The sequence below is a fragment of the Giraffa tippelskirchi genome, chromosome 5 (assembly GCF_054371585.1).
Source record: "Giraffa tippelskirchi isolate mGirTip1 chromosome 5, T2T-mGirTip1v1.2.pri, whole genome shotgun sequence".
Classification (NCBI taxonomy): domain Eukaryota; kingdom Metazoa; phylum Chordata; class Mammalia; order Artiodactyla; family Giraffidae; genus Giraffa; species Giraffa tippelskirchi.
Genome location: NC_137279.1, coordinates 183,145,434 through 183,167,710, shown reverse-complemented (window position 1 = coordinate 183,167,710; position 22,277 = coordinate 183,145,434). Strand labels below are relative to the sequence as shown.

The 22,277-nt window shown below is 47.9% G+C and overlaps 1 long non-coding RNA gene across 1 annotated transcript in view; it reads left to right on the top strand.

The window, feature by feature from the left end:
* The window catches only part of LOC145505839 (uncharacterized), a 177,184-nt gene extending 157,635 nt beyond the window's left edge, over positions 1-19,549 (top strand). Inside the window, exons 4-9 of the long non-coding RNA XR_014053312.1 lie at positions 545-679; positions 8,094-8,322; positions 8,594-8,727; positions 13,416-13,740; positions 18,401-18,571; positions 18,722-19,549. This is a non-coding gene — a long non-coding RNA (uncharacterized LOC145505839). The remainder of the gene's footprint in view (positions 1-544; positions 680-8,093; positions 8,323-8,593; positions 8,728-13,415; positions 13,741-18,400; positions 18,572-18,721) is intronic.
* The last annotated feature ends 2,728 nt before the right edge of the window (positions 19,550-22,277 follow it).

The following is a 22,277-nucleotide window of genomic DNA, read 5'->3' as shown; positions in this document are numbered from 1 at the left end:
AAGCTGTCCCAAGATGAGTGAGGTAAAACCCTGGAGACCATGAATACTGCTGTGGTCATGGAGAAGAACTTTTGGATCTTCATACCCTGGTTCTGCCTGTGTAGACCCCCATCACTGTGACATCCTGGAGAATCACTTCATAGATGAGGAGGTGAAACTCAGCAAGAAGTTAGGCATCCACCTGACAGACTGATTGGTGTTGGGCTGGCAAATGTCCTTTTGAGGGGTCAACCTTAACTCAAGAAGGGCTCGGAGCCTCCAGCCCAGCAGCCTTTGAGGAGATCCTGTGCATGCCCCTGATGTCAGGACTTCTGCCTGAACATCTTCCTAAAGCCACTGGGCAGCTCTTTGACCACCCAGGAGCCCTCTCCCAAGCCATGGACCAAATGGAAACAGTGAAGTCTTTTATGGACACCTTCCTTCTCCCCTCAGCCCCCACCACAAAGCACTCCCATGGATATTCCCCAAACTAGCTGTCAGGACAGGGACAATGGAAAGGGGCTTGCTGTCTGCGTTTCCAAAGGCTGCTTTTCTGCCTATGCAGGTTGGGCCAACCTTGGGGCAGACGGAGAGACTCACTGCTGCTGCTGCTGCTGCTAAGTCGCTTCAGTCATGTCCGACTCTGTGCGACCCCATAGACGGCAGCCCATCAGGCTCCGCCGTCCCTGGGATTCTGCAGGTAAGAATACTGGAGTGGGTTGCCATTTCCTTCTCCAGTGCATGAAAGGGAAAAGTGAAAGTGAAGTCGCTCAGTCGTGTCTGACTCCTAGCGACCCCATGGACTGTAGCCCACCAGGCTCCTCTGTCCATGGGATTTTCCAGGCAAGAGTACCAGAGTGGGGTGCCATTGCCTTCTCCGAGAGACTCACTACTGGGGGTCAGAGAGCAGGGTTGGAAGACCCTCCCTTTCCTTGTCTCTTCTCAGGCCTCAGTGTTCTTACCTGTAATATGGGGGTAATGATAACTTCAGTGAGCAACTGCCGGCCCTGTATTAAAAGCTGTGTGTGCACATCATTAGCTTTCCCAGAGGCCCTGTGGGGTGACTTCTCTTAGCATTCCTGTTTGACGGAAGAGCAAACAGTCTCAGAGAGGTGAAGTGCCTTGTTCAAGTTCACAGTCTGAGCATGATAGCTTGGAATTCAAACTCAGGTTTCTCTATACTCTGAATCCCTGAATCTTCTCTGTCTACCTTCTTGGGGCATTTGAAACAATGTCAGGCTCAGTAGCCAGCATGGGGCTTTGAAATCAACAGAGGATAATTTTCATGATGCCAGTTACTCAGCATGGGGAGAGGCCCAGGTGGTAGGGCTGACTTCCCGTCCCTTCTCTTCCTTTCCCTTTCCTTGCCTTCCCTGTCACTCTGCAGAGAGCTAGACACAGATAACTTTGGGAAGATACCACGGACCCCCTGTTTCTCACCTGGGTGGAAGTACTATTTTCCCTTGTTTTGCATTATGAGAGATCTATTGCTTTCATGGCTCTAACTAGTCATCTACCTGTGTCCACACTGGTGTCCTGCAAATTTGCAGCCCCTCCTACTGTGACTCTGGGCTTGGCCATATGACTGGATTTGGACAATGGGACAGTAACCAACTTGATGCAAGCAGTAGTTTGATAAAGTGTTCTCTCAGACCCCTGCCACTCCCACAAGAGCAGTCCAGAGCTGGCCTCCTGGGAGATGATGGACTACATGTAACAGAGCTAAGCCATCCCAGGTGATACCTTCTTAGACCAGCCACTGTTTAAAGATCTGCCAAAGATATGTTAGCCAGGTGAGATCAGCCAAGCCCAGACTCTTGAAAAATAATAAATGGTTATTTATTTAAAGGCCATTAATTTCTGGGATCCTGGAGATTTCTTCTTTTGAGCCATCTCTTTCTCCACCAGTGTCAGGCCACATCTGGGCTTTCAGTCACAGGGAGGTGAGAAGAGGATGCTTTATACTTACACCCAATACATGGACAATGTTCTTCCGGCTCCCTGGGGCCCTCACTCCTGGGATTCTCAGCATCTTTTCCCTGAAGATTTCCCCTGGCTCCTCAAATCCCTGGACTAACCACAAATGGGATCCTCTTTCTGGCTGCCCACAGAAAAGGCTGAACATGGCACTGAAGACAAGGAGCCCAAAGCAAGATGCTCCAGGGGTTTCCCACTGGCCCTCCTGCCTCCCAACAGCCCCACTGGAAAAGGGAGAAAGGTTTTCACACCCGAGGTCACTGAAGCCCCCGGTGTCTTTGGGCGTGTAACCCAGGTTGCCCCAGGTCATTTCCCTTCCCCTCACCAACCAGGTTGTTTCCAGCACTGCGTGTTGCCAATGGGAACCTAGCATGACTTTGTTTCACTGCTGGCAGCACTGGTTCATTGTCCATGGGGGAACTTAGGGACAAATTACAGGCAGGTCATAGCACTCAGAAACCACTGGACTAGAAGCTCCTGGAAGGCAGGGACATGTCTGATCCATCCCCATACCCTATGCTCATCGTGGAGAGGACACATGCTGAGACTCAGCTACCATGGCCACCAACCAATTTCTCTCTTTGCCCTTCCCTGCCCTCCCTTCTTATCCAGACCACTGCTATTCCTACAGCTCCGAGCAGCTGGCTCCTGTCTCCAGGAAAAAAGCACAAGCATCCTCCCGGTCCTCAACCCTCCCTCTGTCTTTGGCTCTCTTCTTCATAAACCCTGTTGGGCCTTGCAGAGTCCCTGCCCATCTCTTCACCTTTGCCTGGAGCAAGTCACCACTCAGGCAGCCAAATAGCTGGACACAGGTACCTCTGCCCCAGGCCTTTGTCTTCCTAAGGCCATTGATGGCAGCCCCATTGTCATTACAATAACTTCTGGTCCCACTTCTGACAGACAGAGGGGTCACTTTCATTTAAAAAAATTAATTCAATTTAAACTTGAGTAGGTAATAAATTATCATATTTCAAGGGTAGCTACAGTGAAAAATCACCCTCCTTCCCACCCTAGCCCAGCCTCCCAGCTCCTTCCACGGAGGCAGTGTTAGCAGTGTCTCCTGTGTCTTTCCAGGGACAGTCGTGGCATATAAAGGCTATATGTGGGTATTCACACATATTTTTATAAATTATACTTTCCCCCTCTTTAGTTCACACATGGTACCATATAATAATAATAATAATATAGTAGTAATAATGGTACCATGTCATCCACAGGTCTCTGTGCTTTGTTTTGTCATTTTACACAGTATCTCAGAGATCACCCCCTAGGAGGACAGAGTTTCCTCATTCCTTTTTTTTGGGGGGAGGGCAGGGATATACTTCACAGACCATACAATTCAGTGATTTTTAAATATATTCACCAAGTTGGGCAACCATCACCACTATCTAATGCTGGGACATTTCCATCATCCCCCAAAGAAACCTCAAACCCATGAAGCAGTCACTACTTTTCCTCTACCTTCCAGCTCCTGGCAACCACTGATTGACTTTCTTTCTGTCTCTATGGATTTGCCTATTCTGGACCTTTGTTGTAAACGGAATCATATGATGTGTGGCCTTTCGGGTCTGGAATCTTTCACTCAGCATACTGTTTTCAAGGTTCATCCGTGCCATAGCATGCATATCAGTACTTCATTTTTATTGCTAATAATATTCTTGAAGATATACCAGATTATGCTCATCCATTTGTCAGTTGATGGATGTTTGGGTTGTTTCCACATTTTGGCTATGATGAATGGTGCTGCTATGAAATTTTGTGTACAAGTTGTTATGGGAACACAGGTCTTCAATTCTCCTGGGTGTGTACTTAGGAGTGGAATTGCTTGTCACCTTGCTGTTGTCAATGTCCACCTTATATCTCATCGTATGCATATACCATAATTTATTTAAGCAATCATCTGTTGATGGACTGCTAGTTCCCCTTCCCCTTTTACTTATTCATTTTCACTCCTTCAAACAATGATATGAGGAATAATTTTGTACATTCTCCAATTCACACATGTCCATATATATCTTTTTGTAACATTCACAGAAATGTAATTGCTGTGCCAAAGGGCATATGCATTTGTAATTTTGATAGATGTTGCCAAAATGTCTGCTCCCCCATAGAGATTGTACCAGAAGCAATGTATGAGACACTCAGTTCAATTCAGTTCAGTTGCTCAGTCGTGTCCGACTCTTTGCAACCCCATAAACAGCGGCACACCAGGCCTCCCTGTCCATCACCAACTCCCGTAGTCTACCCAAACTCATGTCCATTGAATCGGTGATGCCATCCAGCCATCTCAACCTCTGTCATCCCCTTCTCCTCCTGCCCCCAATCCTTCCCAGCATTAGGGTCTTTTCCAATGAGTCAACTCTTCGCATGAGGTGGCCAAAGTATTGGAGTTTCAGCTTCAACATCAGTCCTTCCAATGAACACCCAGGACTGAACTCCTTTAGGATGGACTGGTTGGATCTCCTTGCAGTCCAAGGGACTCTCAAGCGTCTTCTCCAACACCACAGTTCAAAAGCATCAATTCTGCGGCACTCAGCTTTCTTCACTGTCCAACTCTCACATCCATACATGACTACTGGAAAAACCTTGACTAGATGGACCTTTGTTGGCAAAGTAATGTCTCTGCTTTTTAATATGCTATCTAGGTTGGTCATAACTTTCCTTCCAAGGAGTAAGCGTCTTTTAATTTCATGGATGTAATCACCATCTGCAGTGATTTTGGAGCCCCCCAAAATAAAGTCTGACACTGTTTCCCTATTTCCCATGAAGTGATGGGACCAGATGTGATGATCTTAGTTTTCTGAATGTTGAGCTTTAAGCCAACTTTTTCACTCTCCTCTTTCACTTTCATCAAGAGGCTCTTTAGTTCCTCTTCACTTTCTGCCATAAGGATGTTGTCATCCGCATATCTGAGGTTATTGATATTTCTCCCGGCAATCTTGATTCCAGCTTGTGCTTCCTCCAGCCCAGCGTTTCTCATGATGTACTCTGCATATAAGTTAAATAAGCAGGGTGACAATATACAGCCTTGATGTACTCCTTTTCCTATTTGGAACCAGTCTGTTGTTCCATGTCCAGTTCTAACTGTTGCCTCCTGACCTGCACACTAATTTTCTCTCAATATCACTGATACAGTGTATTAGCAAGCTTTTTGATCTTCACCAATATGATTGGTAAAAAGTGTATCAGGTAGATAAAAATTTATTTGTTTATTTTGACTGTGCTGCGTCTTCATTGCTGTGCACAGGCTTTCTCTAGTTGTGGCGAGTGGTGGCTATCTTCCAGTTGTGGTGTGCAGACTTCTCACTGTGGTGGCTTCTCTTGTTGCAGAGCATAGGCTCTAGAGTATGCGGGAGTCAGTAGTTGTAGCGCATGGGCTTAGTTGCCCCATGGCATATGGAATCTTCCCAGATCAGGGTTTGAACCTGTGTCCCCCTGCATTGGCAGATGGATTCTTAACCATTGGACCACCAGGGAAGTCCAAAAATATTTTTAGTTGAAATATAGTTTATTTACAATGTTGTATTAACTTCAGGTGTACAAAACAGTGATTAAGTTTCATATGCATACATATATATATACACATACATATTTTTTTCAGATTCTTTCCCCTTATATGTTATTACAAAATATTGAATACAGTTCCCTGTGCTATACAGTAGGTCCTTGTTGGTTATCTATATTCTAGGTAGTAGTGTGTATATGTTAATCCCAAACTCCTAGTTTATTGCTCACCTTGCCCCTTTCAACTTTGGTAACCATAAGTTTGTTTTCTATGCCCATGGGTCTATATCTATTTTGTAAATAAGTTCATTTGTATCTTTTTTTTTAGATTCCACATTTAAGCATATCAGGTAGGGTTTTTTTTTGGTATGTGTGATTTTTCTACCATGTTATAGGTCTTGTTATTGTTGATTCCCAAGAGCTTTTTATACAAGTGGGAAATTAACACTTTGTTTGTGATAAACACCAGGTATTTCTCCTTGTTTGATGCTTGTCTTGATTTCACTAATGGTGCTTTCTGCCATCAAGAAGTATTTTATTTTTATTAATACATAGCCAGATTTATCAGGGATTTCCTTTGGCTTCTGGGTGTCTTGTTAAAGGCCTTTCCCACATTGTTGTGGTTCAGCTGCTATCATGTCCAACTCTTTGTGACTCCATGGACTGCAGCACACCAGGCTTCCCTGTCCTTCACTATCTCCCAGAGTTTGCTCAAAGTGTCCATTGAGTCAGTGATGCTATCCAGCCATCTCTGCTGTCCCCTTGTCCTCCTGTCCTCAATCCTTCCCAGCGTCAGAGTCTTTTCCAATGAGTTGTTTCTTTGCTTCAAGTGGCCAAAGGATTGGAGTTTCAGCTTCAGCATCAGTCCTTCCAATGAATATTCATTGGATTTGATTTCCTTTAGGATTGACTGGTTTGATCTTCCTGCTGTCCAAGGGACTCTCAAGAGTCTTCTCCAGCACCACAATTAACATCATTTAAAAAAATTTTCTTTTTCCCTTATTATTTCATCTAGGCTACTTATTTCATTCAAAAATATTTCAATCTATGATCCATTCAGAGTTGATTTTAATATAGGTGTGAGGTATGGAACTAATGTAATATTTTCTCAGTGGCTGCACAGTTGTCCCAATAACATTACTGAATAGTTCATCTTCTCCTCAATGTCTTCAATGCTACCTTTCTCATGGACTAAATGCTCCCATGTTTTTGTGTTTTTGTGTTTTCTGTTCTGTTGACATGGTTGTCTGCTCATAAGTCACTACCATATTATTCAAATGACTGCTGTTCTAGGCTATACTTACATAATTGATAGGGCTAACCTCCCCTCATTACTCTTCTTTTCAGAATTTTCCTGGCTATTTTGCATGTTCATTTTCCCATATGAACCTCAATGTCATTTTGTTTCATTAAAGATTCCCTTTGGTACTTTCACTGAAATACGTAAATGTTATATGTTAACTAAGGGAAAGCCAGTATGGCTTTATGTCAGTTCTTCCTGTCCAAGAATGATAGGCCTTTCTGTTTGTTCAAGTCATCTTTTGGATACCTTAGTGGCATTTTAGGGTTTTCTTTACAAATGTTTGCTTCATACTCCTAGACATTTTATCTTTTTTGTTGTAATTGTAAATACCCTATGTTCTTTCATTATATGTCTTAACTGGCTGTCATTTTTAAACATGAAGGCCATTGATATTTGTACATTAATTTTGCAGCTAGCCACATTATTGAATTTATTGTTGGTAATAGTTTTTCAGTTGATTCTGTTGGCTGTACCAGTTATACATGCCTGTCTTTTGCAAATAATGATAATTTTACCTACCCTTTTAAATTTTCATATAGTTAAGTAATTTCTCTTAATTAATCATATTAGATGGTGTTTACAGAACAAAGTCAGTCATAGTGAAGATACTGGATGTCCTAGTCTTGTTCCTGACTTTAATGAGAATGCTTTTAGAATTTCCTCACTTGAGATTAAGATGGAAATAATTTATCATGTTAAGAAGAAGCTGTTTGACTTGTGGTTGCCAAGGGGGTGGGGGCATGGGGGAGGGATGGATTGGGATTAGCATATGCAAACTATTATATACATAGTGGATAAACAACAAGGCCCTACTGTATAGCATAGGGGACCATATCAATATCCTGTAATAAACCATGGTGGAAAAGAATATGAAAATGAATATATGTATGTATAACTGAATCACTTTGCTGTATAGCAGAAATGAACACATACTATAAGTGAACTATACTTCAATAAAATAAATTTAAAAAAGAAGCTGCTCTTATTTCATAAAGAATTTTTAAAATTAAGAATGATTGCTGATTTTTGCAGATAATTTATGCTTAGATTTTCTAATGTGGTAAATTATATTAATAGATGTCTTGACACTAATGACCTGGCGTTTCTTAAACCCCACTTAATCACAATATATTGCTCTTTTCCTGTGTTGCTGGATTCTGCATGCCACTCTCTTATTTAGAATTTTTACAGAGAGATTAATGTGAAATTGACTTGTGAATTTTTCCAGTTCTGTGTTCTTCCAGCTGGGTATTGGTATTACTATCAACGCTATGCTCACTTCATAAAAGTAATCCAGACACTTTCCTTCTTTTTCTATATCCTGGCACAGTTTAAATAGTGCTGGAGTGATCCATCCCTTAAAGGTTTGGTAGAAGCTGAGGGGCCAACCTCAACCTGCGGCTGGCGCCTGGGAAGAAGGCCTCAGTGACTCAGATGATTGATCCAGCAGGACAGTTTCGGTGGAGCCGACCATAACCCTCCGAGATGCAGACTCCCACGTCCTTGGGGTGGGACTCTCCCTCCCACCATCCTGGATCCTCTTCTTGCTGGGCGAACCTGTAAGAATTCCGCATGGGAAGGTCACAGCAGAGCTGGTGGGCAGACGGGACCCAGGGAGAGATGGGCTGGATTTAGAGGGGAGAATTTCTTCAGGCGGGGCTCTGTGACATGGTGGCTTCGAGGTCAGGCTGGGCTCTGGTCACCCCTCCCCTCTCCTCCATCTCTCTCAGAGCCCGCCAGAGAGGAGGTTCACATGTCGGGGTGTATGTGTGTGTCTGTTTGGGTAGCTGGGTCACCCAGCCTCCAGTTCTCTGCTGTTCTGTCTCTGAGGGTCCAGGCCGCCGTGGTACTTCTGCCGACCCTGGATGCCCTCCGCTGTAGCATCTCGTGTCCTGCGACCAGCAGCGGACGGGCAGGCTCCAGTCGTTTCTGTGTGTGCCAAGGACGCATCTTCCCAAGACTTCGTAAGCACTACTTTATAAGCCGCGGGGGCTTCTCCCACCTCCGCCGCCTCCTCCCGCCCCCTGCTCCCACCCCTTCAGGCCTGCTGGCACAGTTTAATTTCCATCCCTGGTATTTCTCCCCAGCCCGTGACAACCTCAGGTGGAAGCAATTTCACCGTCTTGTAACTCACCGGGTCATTATAATTAGTATCCTGGCGCCCGGGGCGAGGGCGGAAGAAAAGAAAGAATAGACTCGATCCAGCCAGGCGAAGAGCAGCCTCTGGGGTCTGGGGGCTGGGGCGGCCTTTCCTCCTGCTCCAGCTCTAACTCAGATTTTCTCAGGACTCTGATTCAATCACGTCCCTCCCCTCTGTGTGTGCAAGGTGGGAGGTGGGCGAGGAGTCAGGCACTGCTCTGCTGGGCCCTGGGTGTACACAGCGGGAGTCTGACCTGAGTGAGGCTCCCCTGCCCGCTGAGAGCCCACATCTGAAGCTGGGGGCCACGGTGAGGGCCCTGCAGGGAGAGGTCACTGCCTCCCACATCCCCCTGTGGACCCGGTACCCTAGCACGCCGTCCCTCCCTGCCTCTGGGTCCCTGCAGCCCCGGAGCCAGAGCCCATCAAGAGACGGTGATGGCGACCATGGGCACAGCTGGGTTCCGCCCCGGGCACAGCTGGGTTCCGCCCCGGGCACAGCTGGGTTCCGCCCCAGGCGCAGCTAGGATAGGTATGACTCTGAGAGAAGCAGCCAGGTAGGGAAACAGGAGGGGTTGGGAAGCTAGATTTACTATCAGGTTGGTCAAGGCTTTTTGGTTGCAAGCAACAGAAATAGACTGCAACAGAAATAGACCAACTCAGAGAGGGAATTTAGGGACTTCCCTGGTGGTCCAGTGATTCAGAATCCACCTTGCAATGCAGGGGACATGGGTTCGATTCCTGGTTGGGGAACTAGGATCCCACAACCGGCGAGGCACCTACCCCCGTGTGCTACAACTATTGAGTCCTCACCCTCCAGAGCCCTCGAGCCACAACTAGAGAGGCCATGCATCACAATGAAAGGTCCTGCTTGACACAACTAAGACCCAAGGCCGCCAAATAAACAAATACATAAATAAATATTTTTTAAAAAGAGAGAATTTACGGTCAGGGTGTTGGGCCACCTCAAAGTTAAAAGGGTGACAAAGGAGAACCAGCAGCTTTGAGGGGTCAGGACCAAAGGAGCCCCCAAGATCCTGGAAGTTAGAAGAGGACGGTCTTCTCTCCAGGGAGCAGCTAATGTGCTCAGTAACTAGCTCATGGAGCTAATGTGACTCAGTCCCACAGGTCCCAGTCTCTGTTTCCCAGTTAAGAATTCCAAATTCCTCACAGAGGCTCATTCATTCATTCGTTTGTTGGTTCATTTGTTCCATAAATATTTATTAAGCCCTTCCTGTGCAACAGGCAGAATTCAGGAAGGTACTGAAGAGACGGCAGTGATCAAATGAAACTTCTCTTGCCTCTTACATTGTGGGGGGCAGAATCTGATGGCTCAGTTTGGGTTGGGGGTCCATCCTAAGCCAATCAACTGTGGCCAGGTGGGTTTTCATGAGCCAGGAGGCCACCCCAAATGGATCCTACTACAGTGGTAAAATCGCCCTTTAAGACACACACTGAATGACATTGTCGATAGCAGGCGATGGGCTTAAAGGAAGCAAAACTGTGGAGCTTATTCTTACATCTAGGCAGCAAGCCTTTGCTCTGGGCAGACTGGGCATTCTCAAGGAGGCCACCGGCTGTGGCCCACGCTCACTTGGGAGTGGGAGGGGGCGGGGGGCTGGGGGAGGGCCACCTACACCGACAGCTTTCTCCGTGCACTGCGCCTGACCCAGCTGGCTGTTATGGGTGAGGAGTGGACAGCTGCCTCCCTCCACCCCACCTTCTTCTCTCCTCTGTCCCTGCCTTGGCTGGAAGCTTCCATGGACAGAGACCAGGCTAGTGGGCTCTTGTGGTCCCCATCTCTGAGCACCCCACATCCCTTGAGGACTGAGTTTGTCCTGTTCAATGCCACTCCCTCCATTCCACACTCAGCTCAGGAAAAGCACTCACCCATCCTCCCCCTCTCCAACCCCCTCACTGATTTTTCGACCTGAGCCCTGGGAGACACGGCTTAGCCATACCCGGTCTCAGCAGACAGTGCTCTGTGCAGACTCCCTGGGAAATTTCCAAATCAATCACTCGGGGCTTCTCACTTTAGACCCAATTCATAAGGTCCTGGGTGACCACCCCTCCTGGGCCAGAGCCTCGTAAGGGGACTGCTTATAATAATACCATTATTCTTCTTAGCCGGGGGCAGGCTGAGCCTTCAGTGAAGCGGGCCTGTCATTAGAACCCTGCAGAAACAAAGTAATAGCCTGCACAGAAAGCCATTTGTAATGTTGCTATAATTCCCATGATTCATTAAACAGGAATGGAAAATGATGACATTTCCCCTGGAAAAAAAAACTCCTCCTGGAGTCGCATGCTGAGTTCACTTGGCTCAACTATTTTATTGACTAAGCATCTTGTTGTGCTGATGTGAAGAGCATGCAGGCCCAGTGCCGCTTAGTTTTACATCAGCTGAAATGGGAGCTGGAGAGCAGGGTCCTGCCGGGCCTGGGGCTTGACCTTGGAAATGGAGCCGCTGCCCCCACTCGGGTGCCCAGTCTGGCATCTCCCGCAGGCCTGGGGCCCTCTGGGGCTGAGGGTCCATTTGACTGAGGCCAGTCCTGCATCCTCCCCTGGTGAACAGAGTGGAAAGGCCTGTTGTGCCTGGGCCAGAGCCAGGTGCTGGCATCGCTCAGCCTGGGGCCCTTCCCTGGCCCTCGTCACATCTATGGTCTGTGACCCCCAGATGCCTGCCCATCCCTCCTTTCCTTTATATGGTCTCAGACCACTCGGCGCCCCAATTAGGAATCTGGTTGTTGTCATTGACATCTTCTTTCCATTACTCACTCTGCCAGAGAGGTCTCCTCTCCCCTCCACCACTGCTGCCCAAACTCAGGCTCACCATCTCCTGCCACTCAGCCAAGCCACGGCTGGCTGCCCCGTGAAGTCCCTGTCTCGAGCCTCTCCCTCTGCAATGAGGTCTCCACAGTGTGGCTGGAGTGATTGTTTTAAGCAGTGACTCGGATCCTCTTCACTCTATTTCTCGGAATCTTGGTGGGCTCTCCTGGGATCAGTCCCAAATGCCAAGGCAGCCTCAGTCTACCTTTCCTGCTCCACCTCCAGCAACCCCACTCTGGCCCTACCATGTATTCCAGGTTTTAGCAGCCCTCAGGATCACTCGGGGGCCCCAGGCCACGCTGTGTGTTTACCATTTTCTATGCTGTTCCCTCAGCCTGCAAAGTGTGAAAGTGTTAGTCACTCAGTCATGTCTGATTCTTTGCAATCCCAGGGATTGTAGCCCGTCTGTGGAATTCTCCAGGCAAGAATACTGGAGTGGGTAACCATTCCCTTCTTCAGGGAATTTTCCTGACCCAGGGATCGAACCCTGGTTTCCTGCATCGCAGGCAGATTCTGCCTGACTCACTCTGGAAGCCCAAAGCCCTTGCCATCCTTCCGACCTTGGAAATCCTGACCTGCTCTGGCAAGCTGCCCCTGTGGCTTTCCCTATCACAGGGAGTGGTACCCTGCCCTTCAGGCTGTGCAACCATAAACTCATCTTTTTCTCCTCTCTCTCATACCTAGCATCCCCAAATCTGATCTGTCACCAAAGCTGTTGCCTCTAATTTCCCAGTATAGCAAGAATCTGACCATTCCCACCACCTTCGTCCCAAGGGGCTCATCAAGGGGCACCCTGGCTCTGTACTTCCTCTCCCTATTCTCGTCTATCATCCACATATCCGAGCACACTCTTCCTTTGATGAAAACCCCTTCACTGGCTTCCCATCTCACTCAGAGAGAAAACTGCTGTCCTCACTATGGCCTTGAGGATCTTGCACACTCTGGCCCCCCTGGCCTCCCTGACTTCACCTCCTACTGCTCCCCCCATGCTTACTCTGCTTTAGCTGCACTGGCTTCCTGGCCTTATCTTGACCACACCAAGTATGCTCCTGCCTCAGGGCCTTTGCATTTGCTCTTCTCTTGTTCTGCACCCCTCCCCCTCCCAGTTCTCTGTACCTTCTCAGGGATACATTTCATGACCTCCTTCTTTAAAGCTGCAAACTTCCTCTTTCTCTAGGACTTCCTACTTCCTTCTTTCCACTTTATTTTTCTCCATAGCATGCATCCCAACACATTTCATGTATTTTGTTTTATAATTTTATTTTTAACTTTCTCTCCTCCAGACCACAAGCTCCATGAGGGCAGGGATGTTTTGCTGGTTTTCTGTTTTATTTCTATGTGCCCAATGTGGTGTTTGAATGCAATAGACAAGCAAAAAACATCTGTGGGATACACAAGTCATGCCAGCTTCCTACTCACTCAGCTTTCCCTAACCCCCTCCTGGCCCATCGGACTGAAGAGATCACCCACTCCTCTGTGTTCCCAGAGGACCTCGTTCAGACCTCTGTTAGAGAAAAGGCATATGTGTTGTGTTTATTTGGGGCTTGATTTCTCGCCAAAGGGGGATGCCAAAAGGACCGGGCTCTCTTATTAATGTCTGGGTTCAAGTCTCCAGAGATGCTTTGGCCTGTGGTGGGTTCTCAGTATACACCAAGGGATTTATTTTTCTTACATTGTCCCTTCTCACTAGTCCTCCCAGCTCAGCAGAGCCAAGCCTGTCCCCATGAAGAACTCGAGCCCTAGAGCGGAGAAGACTCATTGGTGTCAGCAGCAGCGCCAGGAGGGGACCCATGGTCTCTCGGGTGATGGGGCCTAGGACCCGCTGGGCCTGGCCCCTCTCTGCCAAGTGTGGGACAGAGCACCATGGGCCTCCTGCAGAGCCTGGAGGAAGCTGGGAGCATCTGAGCTGGTCACGGTCAGTGATCTGACCAGTGTGGCCCTAGCCCCCTGGGCCATGATGTTCCCAACAATCTCCTGACTCAGAAACTGCTTTGAGATGCTCACAACCCACTTTGGTGAGTGACCTTCCTGGAAGCGGAACTGAGCAGAAGCTCTAGAGATCACATTTGCCTCCTCACACTCACTCTAACGAAAGCCGAGGCTTAGGAGTGGGGAACAGGACTCAGAAATGGGGACCCCAAGCCCGGTGGGCCAAAGGGAGCAGAAACTGGACAGATGCACCCAACATTTCTTTTGCTGGACTCTGTCTTGCCTGACCCAGGGAATGCCCGGAATCCAGCATCCTGACCCTGTCCCAGCCATGAGCCCTGGGCAAAGGTGCAGGGACCATGTTCTCTGCAGAGCCAAGCCTCCCCTGACTAGGTGCTCGGACGATGTCTGATGAATTTGCAGGAATAAAAGCTGGTTTTCACTCAGTGCTAGAGTGAGCTGTACTTTGTGATCTTGCAAGGAAAGTTGTTTAGCTGCTCCTTGAATAGTTCCTATGATGGGGAGGTCGCTACCTGATCAAATTTCAGATCTTTGTTTGGTTTTCTAGAAGTTGACCCTGAAGCATGGATTCAAGCACCCTTAGCTTATTGGGGAAGTGACCTGGAAAATAATGGTAAAGGGGAGGGAAGTGAGACAGGGAAGGGAAAGGAGCCAATGCAGAATGTGATGTGAACAGGCTGCTGTTACAACTGGAGGGTAATTCTGCTACAGACAGCATAGAACATGTCTCCAAGTTATCCCAAACAAGGGTGAAGAAAAGGGGTTGCTTATCCACCAACTGCCATCAGTCATCGGCTGTCAACAACTCTGGGCACTTCCAGCCGGCCCTGTGTACAGTCTGAGCATACTTCCTTAACCAGAAAGAGACTCATAGGTGTTGGCAGTAAGCTGGGGGAATGTGGGCAGGATTCCATTGCACAATCGATCCCTTCAGACCTTTGCATTTCTTCTTAGGGCACTGGTACCCTTGGTGGCGCATCAGCCATTCTTTGCCTCACCACCCTCCATATCATTGATTTTACCCCTGCAGCTCTGTTCTCTTGCCTCTGGCTTTCTGCCCCACCCCAGTCCAGGTTGCTGTCCTATGTCACCTCTATCCGGCTTCCCAGCAGTTTTCTTGTCTCCTGTCTCAGCTTGCCCCAGTCTGTGTCTTTCCCTTCACAGCCGACAGCATGAGTTTTCTAAACTCCCCTGTCACTCAACTTTTCATATATTACAATATTGTCGTGTGTTGACATTACCTGCTTCTGCCTTCCCTCATGAAATCTAGCTCCTCCTTCAGAGTCCAGATATCACCTCCTCTGTGAAGCCTGCAGGGATTTTCCCAGCAGGAAGGACTCTTTGTCTACTCTGCGCTGTCACAACCTTTGGAGCTTCTAGTAACATTTGTATTTCTGTAAAAAAAAACAAAACTGACCACTTACCAGGCCCTATGCCAGGGGCCATCCACATACTTTATCTCATTTAATGTATATATTAAAAAATTAATATTTTGTTATTGTTGCTGAGCAATACAGCAAACACACAGAAAAGTATGTAAAGTATGAATGTACAATACAACAAGTAATTATAAAGCATTGAGCATGTAAATGCCACCCAGGTCAAGAAATAGAATTTATTTCGTTGATGAGGCAACATGGCCCAGAGAGGTTAAACTATTATCCCCTGTTCACCCAGTCCATAGTTGGGAGAACTGGAATTTGAACTTGCGATCATCTGACCCAAGTGCACATTTCACAGCTGCCTCACCTATGACTAGGGGGGTCAGATTTAGCAAATAAAAGTATAGGATGCCCAATTTATTGTGAATTTCAGATAAACTATGACTGATGAATATAAATGTGTCCCAAATATTGTATGGGACAGACTTATAGTAAATGTTATTTGTTATTTATCTGAAATTTGAATTTAACTGGGCCTCCTGTATTTTACCTGGCAATGCTGTGGCCCACATCTCTTGGTTTCTCTTGTATGGTAGTGATTTAAGTCTGTGTCTCTCCTCTCTTTGGGGGATGCTCTTGCATACAGGGCAGACTTTTTCATTGTTGCTTATATACATGCCACACTAGGCTCAGAAGGTGCTCAGAAAATACCACTTGTATGGTATGGACACTAATTGTTATCCCCAGGCAAGACTCTGGGCAGTTTCTGCTAAACTCGGCCCTGCCTCCTTTCTGAGTAGACCTCGGGTGCTTTGGAGAAAGGATATGAAGAGCAGTTGAGTTCCCCTCTCTTCTACCCTTATCCATGCTCTAGCTCTGTCTGCCTGCTCCTGAGACTCAAGACCACCCTCAGAGGACCAAGTGGGATGGCAAGACCCAGAGTCCCTGAGCTGAATGTGATTATTCCACATCAGCCTCAGGGTCTGTGAAGAAAAGGGTACTATTCCCATTTTACAGATGAGGAAACTGAGGTTCAGTGGGCTAGGTGAGTTGCCAAGAGGCCACATAGCTGGTTTGTTTGTGTTTGTTTATATTTTAAAGAGATTTTTCATAACTTGATGGGAGTCAGGTTTAGATCAGTTCTTTCTGACTCCAGTTCTATCTAGTTCCTCCCCACCTCCTCCTGGCCCATGCTGGGAATGTGGATTCCAGCTTACACAGAGCCCTTCTGGTGAGACGGCTGAGTCTTGGGCAGGAGGAGGGTGGGGGAGAGGGGAGAAATGGAGGCCCCTATCATAGGCATAGGTGGAGAGGGTCTGAGGACCTTAGGCTGACATCTCAGTCACAGACACTCTAGGGACCATCCTGTCCGTCCCCTGCTTCAGGGAAGACCACTCTGCCAGGATAGGCAAGAAGCTGGTTGGAGGGTTGGCACTCTTGCTGTCAATGTTTTAGGGCAGACCCCAGGCTCAGGTTGCCATTGCTTCACTCCTATTTCACCTCATTAACCAAAAAAAGCAAGTCATCCATCAGCCGCTGCTTAATGTAGACCTGGACCAATTGTAACCAAGTCCTTGTCTCTTGACTTTCCAGCTCTGTTGGAGCTGAAGACCCTCAGGAGCTTATGTCTGCTCCCCGGGACAGCCACCTACCAGATTCAGCCCCAATGTCAACCTCAGTCCCTGTGCCAGTGTCAACTCAGGCCAGCTCCTTCTCCAGCCCCAACCTCAGCTCCTCCCCAGCTCCATCCTAGTCCTAGCCCCAGCCCTAGCCCTGTCCCTCTCCACGCTCTAGAGTCTGAAGGTAGGAGGAAAGTATCCTAGGGGCCCTGGGCTCAGATTTAGCTTTCTCTGGGTTTACCTGAGTACTGGCTTCTCTTCTCAGCCCCACAAGCACAATAGCCATGCCTGCAAGCAGGGGACTTCTGGGTCATCCTTGGAAGGGCCTGTCTGGGAACACTGAGACTGTGTCTAGCCAGCTCTACCAGGGGGCTCTCAGAGTCCCAGCCTTCCCTGGGAGCCCAGGGCCTGGAGCTGCTCCAAGCATCCTTCTGTTGTGTGGGCCAGACCTCCTCTGCAGAAGTCTGCCCTTTGATATTGCCAAGGGCCAGTGTAGCATGTGCGCCTTGGTGTGACTGTACATACATATTTGTAAACCTAAATGTGTGCATATACATGTATATCTGCACAGGTGTTTTCAAGTGTGCCCCTGAACCTGCACTGCTTGCAGCACACCTGGAGTTATGTCTACTCCTGAGCCCGGGCTGCAGGAAGGACGAGCACAACCTGGAGTGTGCCCAGAGGAGTGTACATTTGACGGATGGGCCTGGGGAAGATGCTCAGCACCACGGACAGCAGGCCCAGTGGTCACTAGCTCTGTGTACAGAGGGTGGTACTCTACCTAGCTCAGGAGTTGGGGTGTGTGTGTGTGTGTGTGTGTGTGTGTGTGTGTGTGTCTTGGGCAGAGACCACTGCAGTCTCCCCCCCACCCCACCCCCAGCCCTGGGCTTTCCCCTGGTAATCAGAGGCCGTGAAATGAGGTGTTTCAGTTTCCTGAGCCAGAAATGGGCAAACCGCAGAGAGAGAGATTTACTTTTCAGATACAGCTGCTCCAGCTGGAGGCTTTATACCTGAGCGGCCACTTCTCCCGTCCTCTCTGCAAAGCTGGCTGGCTTGATCCCAGGAGACCTGGGCAGGGTTGGGGTCACAACCTCCAGATCATCCTTAACCCCCAGGAAAAGACAGAGCGGAAGTGCCACACCACCTCACCTAGTTCCCACAAACCTAAGGACTCAGTCCCTTCCCAGAGCTGGCTGGACCTGAAGCCCCTGCTCTGTGGCATTGTCACCTCACCTTGTCTCACTCAGGCGACAGGCATTTATCAAGCATTTCCTTTGATTTAGGTGTCTTTCTAGGAGTTGGGGAACACCACATAAAAATTCTTGCACTCCTGGAACCATCATTCTCAAGACAGGGGAGATGGACCACAAATGTTAATCAGTAAAATAGAGAGTGTGCTAGATATGATGAGTTCCATGAGAAAAATGAAGTTGGGACAAAGGGCAGGGAATGGGAAGGGTTGTGATTTTAATTAGCTTGGTCCATGGAGGAGATACATGAGCCAAAACCTGAAGGAGAAGAAGGCATGACTTGTGTGGGGAGGGGAGGACCAGGTAGGGACTGGCAGTTTCCCCGGATTCAAGGGCACATGGTAAAGGGAGACCCTTCCACCAGGGGCTTGAGTCTGGGGAGAGAGTTATAAAATCAAAGACCTGCAGATTCATCATCTCACTGCTGCCTATTATTATTTTTTTTAAAAGTATTTATTTATTTGACTGGGCTAGGTCTTAGTTGCGGAGAAAGCGATGGCAACCCACTCCAGTACTCTTGCCTGGAAAATCCCATGGATGGAGGAGCCTGGTAGGCTGCAGTCCATGGAGTCGCTGTTGGGAGCCGTTCTGGAACTACTGCCAGGTGACAAAGTCACGGCACCAATCAAGAAGAAACTGCAAAGCGTTTCTCTCCAGGATCGGAACCTTCACTCCTTCCTGTTTCTATGCTTCTGTTGTAGCTAGCTGTGTTTCTTTCTTTCTGTTGGGAGCCGTTCTGGATCTACTGCCGGATGACAAAGTCACGGCACCACTCAAGAAGAAACTGCAAAGCAGTTTCTCTCCAGGATCGGAACCTTCCCTCCTTCCTGTTTCTATGCTTTTGTTGTGGCTAACTGTTTCATTCTTTGATGGCTGGAGTTGTAGGGGCTTCCATGATGAGATCATGAGAGTCCAATAAAAAGAAAAATGATCCCTTGCCCCAGAGAAACATTCCAAAAATCATTAAACCTACTGAGGCCCCTGACTGGTGGGTCCCTAACACTCAGCCAGGGAATAAGGTCATGATCATTTGGAAAACAAGCCCTAAGCCTGTTGTGACCTGGCCTCATGAGGAAATTGTTATTGATGACTGGAAAACTTGGGTCATGTATCAGGGAAAATTACAGAAACCAAGCCAATTGCCTTTTCCCCTAACAATCTAAGCACAAACAGAAAAGATATATATAAATTGTATTGTAAATAGTTTCTAGGTGAACTGCAAAAGACTTCCCCTGCCAGAAATAGTCTTGTGGTATGTGGGTAGATGGTAAACAAGCCACCACTGACAATGGCTGTACTATGAAAAACTTTGCCCTTAGCCACCGCTATAGTTTTTAGTCATTGAAGCAAGATGCTGTACTTGCTGTAGTAGCAGGCTGTACAAAATAAGTACATGGAATAATATGATTTATAGATTATGTTTTAGTAAAATAAAAATAGGTTTTGGGGTAAACATGTAACCAAAATGCGACAATAGACTAGGAAAAAACTTTGAACACATCTTAGAATTAGGAGATGTTGATCTGAATGGAAAAATATTGTAAGAATCATTACGTAGAAGAACATGTGCTATATAAATAGAGACTAAAGCAATAAAGATTGTAGTCCTTGGGCCATCAAAAACTCTCTGTCTCCTTTCTTTTCCTTTCGCCGACGCCATTCATCCCTTGGGGACCCCTGGACCAGCTGGAGCGGGACTCTGGCAGGTCGCGAAGAGTAGGACACGACTGAGCGACTTCACTTTCATGCATTGGAGAAGGAAATGGCAATCCACTCCAGTGTTCTTGCCTGGAGAATCCCAGGGACGGCGGAGCCTGGTGGGCTGCCGTCTATGGGGTCACACAGAGTCGGACACGACTGAAGTGACTTAGCAGCAGCAGCAGCAGCAGGTCTTAGTTGCAGCATGTGAACACTTAGTGGCAGCATGTGGGATCTAGTTCCCTGACCAGGGATCGAACCCAGGCCCCCTGTATTGGGAGTGCAGAGTCTTAGCCACTGGACTAAGGGAAGTTCCATCACTGCTGTTTATGGAGCCCTGTTACTGGCCAAGTTCTAGGTGCTTCCACATTGCATTTCAACTATCTCACAATAGGCACGGGATGTTGGCACTAGGATCATTCCCACTGAATGGATGAGGAAATGCAGGCTCAGGGAAGTCACGTGAGTATCCGAGGTGACACGCACTGTGACTGAGCCCTGATTGGAGCCCAGACTGGTCACACCCCAAATTGCATACTCTTGAAACTCCAAAGTCTCTGCAAAAATGGGAACAAAGTACCTATTAGCTATTAAACCTGGCCCTACTTTGGGGAGGTTTGAATTCAGTCTCCCAGGGTTTCCTCTAGAAGGTGGCCTCTGGGTCAGAGCTTTCTGGGAGATTCCTCCTTCCTGAATTTTCCTTGTCTTTACATTTAGGGGATCCAAGTTTTCACAGATCTAGACATCCGTGGGCTGCTTGGAGTCTCCATGGGTCTGCATCAAATTCTGTCTACCATTCTTCCTCTACCAAGAAGTCTTCCCTGATTGAGCCCTTGACAACTGGTGGCTGTCTCTTTCTCTGCCCAGTCCTGACACTGAGTAGCTCCTTAGTCTCATTTCCCTAATGGTCTCCTGTAATGGGCTGGATTGTGTCTCTCCCACCTTGCAATTCATATGTTGAAGTCTCAAGTGCCCGGTACTGCAGAATGTGATTGGATTTGGAGTCAGGGCCTTTAAGAGGTGGTTAAGGTAAAATGAGGTCCTGTGGGTGTCCTTAATCCAATATGACTGGTGTCCTTGTAAGAAGACATTAGGACAGGGACATACACAGAAAGAAGACCATGTGGAGATACAGGGAGAAAACAGTCACCTATAAGTCAAGGAAAGAGGACTTAGAAGAAACCAAACCAGCTGACACCTTCATCTTGGACTTCTAGCTTCCACAACTGTGACATAAAAAATTTTTTCTCTCGGGCTTCCCTGGTGGTCCAGTGGATAAGAATCCACCTGTCAGTACAGGCGACATGGGTTCGATTCCTGGTCTGGCAAGATTTCACACGCTGAGAAGCAATTAAGGCTGTGCGCCATGACTGTGAACCCGCACTCTAGAGCCTGGGAGCCGCAACTACTGAGCCCACACACCTCGACCTTGTGCTCTGCAGCAAGAGAAGCGATAGCAATGAGAAGCACTGCAACGAAGAGTAGTCCCCGCTCGATGCAACTAGAGAAAGCTGGTGCACAGCAATGAAATAAATAAATAAATAAAAATTTAAAAATGTTCTGTTGTCTAAGTTAGTCTGTGGTACTTTGTTATAGCAGCTCTAGCAGACTAATGCACTTCCTTTCCCCTTTTATAATTCCTGATGTGGATGGGAGGGCAATGCCTCTGCCCTGATAGGAGAGGGCCAAGATCCTACCAGCTGGTATTTCATGGGCTGGATCCCAGGGAATAGAGGTCAAGGTTGCTAGCTCGCCTCAGCTGCAGGCCACGCTGACATTCCCATTCACAGACAGCCCGTCAAAGCAACCTTTCCCGCAGCTGACATTGCAATATGCAGCTATTCCGCCACGCTGCCCTTCTGACACACAGGCATCCTGCTCCCCTGTCATTCTGAGCTGTCGGCTGTCCGCCTCGCTTACTTTTTGCCCCTGAGAAAGTCCACGGAACTGACACTCGGAGACATAGATTGGCCTCAGTCCTGCTCCTCCCTGGCCACGTTCTTCCACGCTGACAGCTGGCTCTGTGGACATTTGCGGCACTCGGTTAAACTGACCCCTCCGTGTGCTGACCTTCCTTCCTGTCAAAATGTCAGGGTTGGTCAGCCTTCTCTGTTCAGCAGCTAGTGAGAGTTCTGTGTGTTGATTTCTTCTCTTAGTGTCATGAACGTGACTCTCCCCCATGCCCTCCACCCCCTGACTTTATTCTGTTCATCCTCACCTGTAACCCTGAGCACTGACCTTGCCCCATGGCAACTCCTCCCGATCAGACCCCTGACCCCCACTTTCTCCCCACTGATGTCCGATACTAACAGCTTCCGTTTAACCCAGATTAAACTAGACAAATTTCAGGCCAACCTCACCACCTTCTGGGGAGGCACTGGCTTCCTGTGATATATTGATATATAAGCCTCTGTTGAGTGTGCTGAGAGCCACGTGAGCCGCCCCTGGCTATAAGTGAGGCCATTCCACGGTTCAGCCATGACCTGTTGAACTGTTTTTACTCGCAGCACTACTGATACCAAGTATGTGGGGTGTTCCAACACCAAAACCAATTCTCTGATTCTCCAGCACCAGCTGTGTGTCCAGCCATTCAATGCGATTTTCATACTAAATACCCAGAATTAGCATCAGACCCCACAAGTTCAAGGGCTGA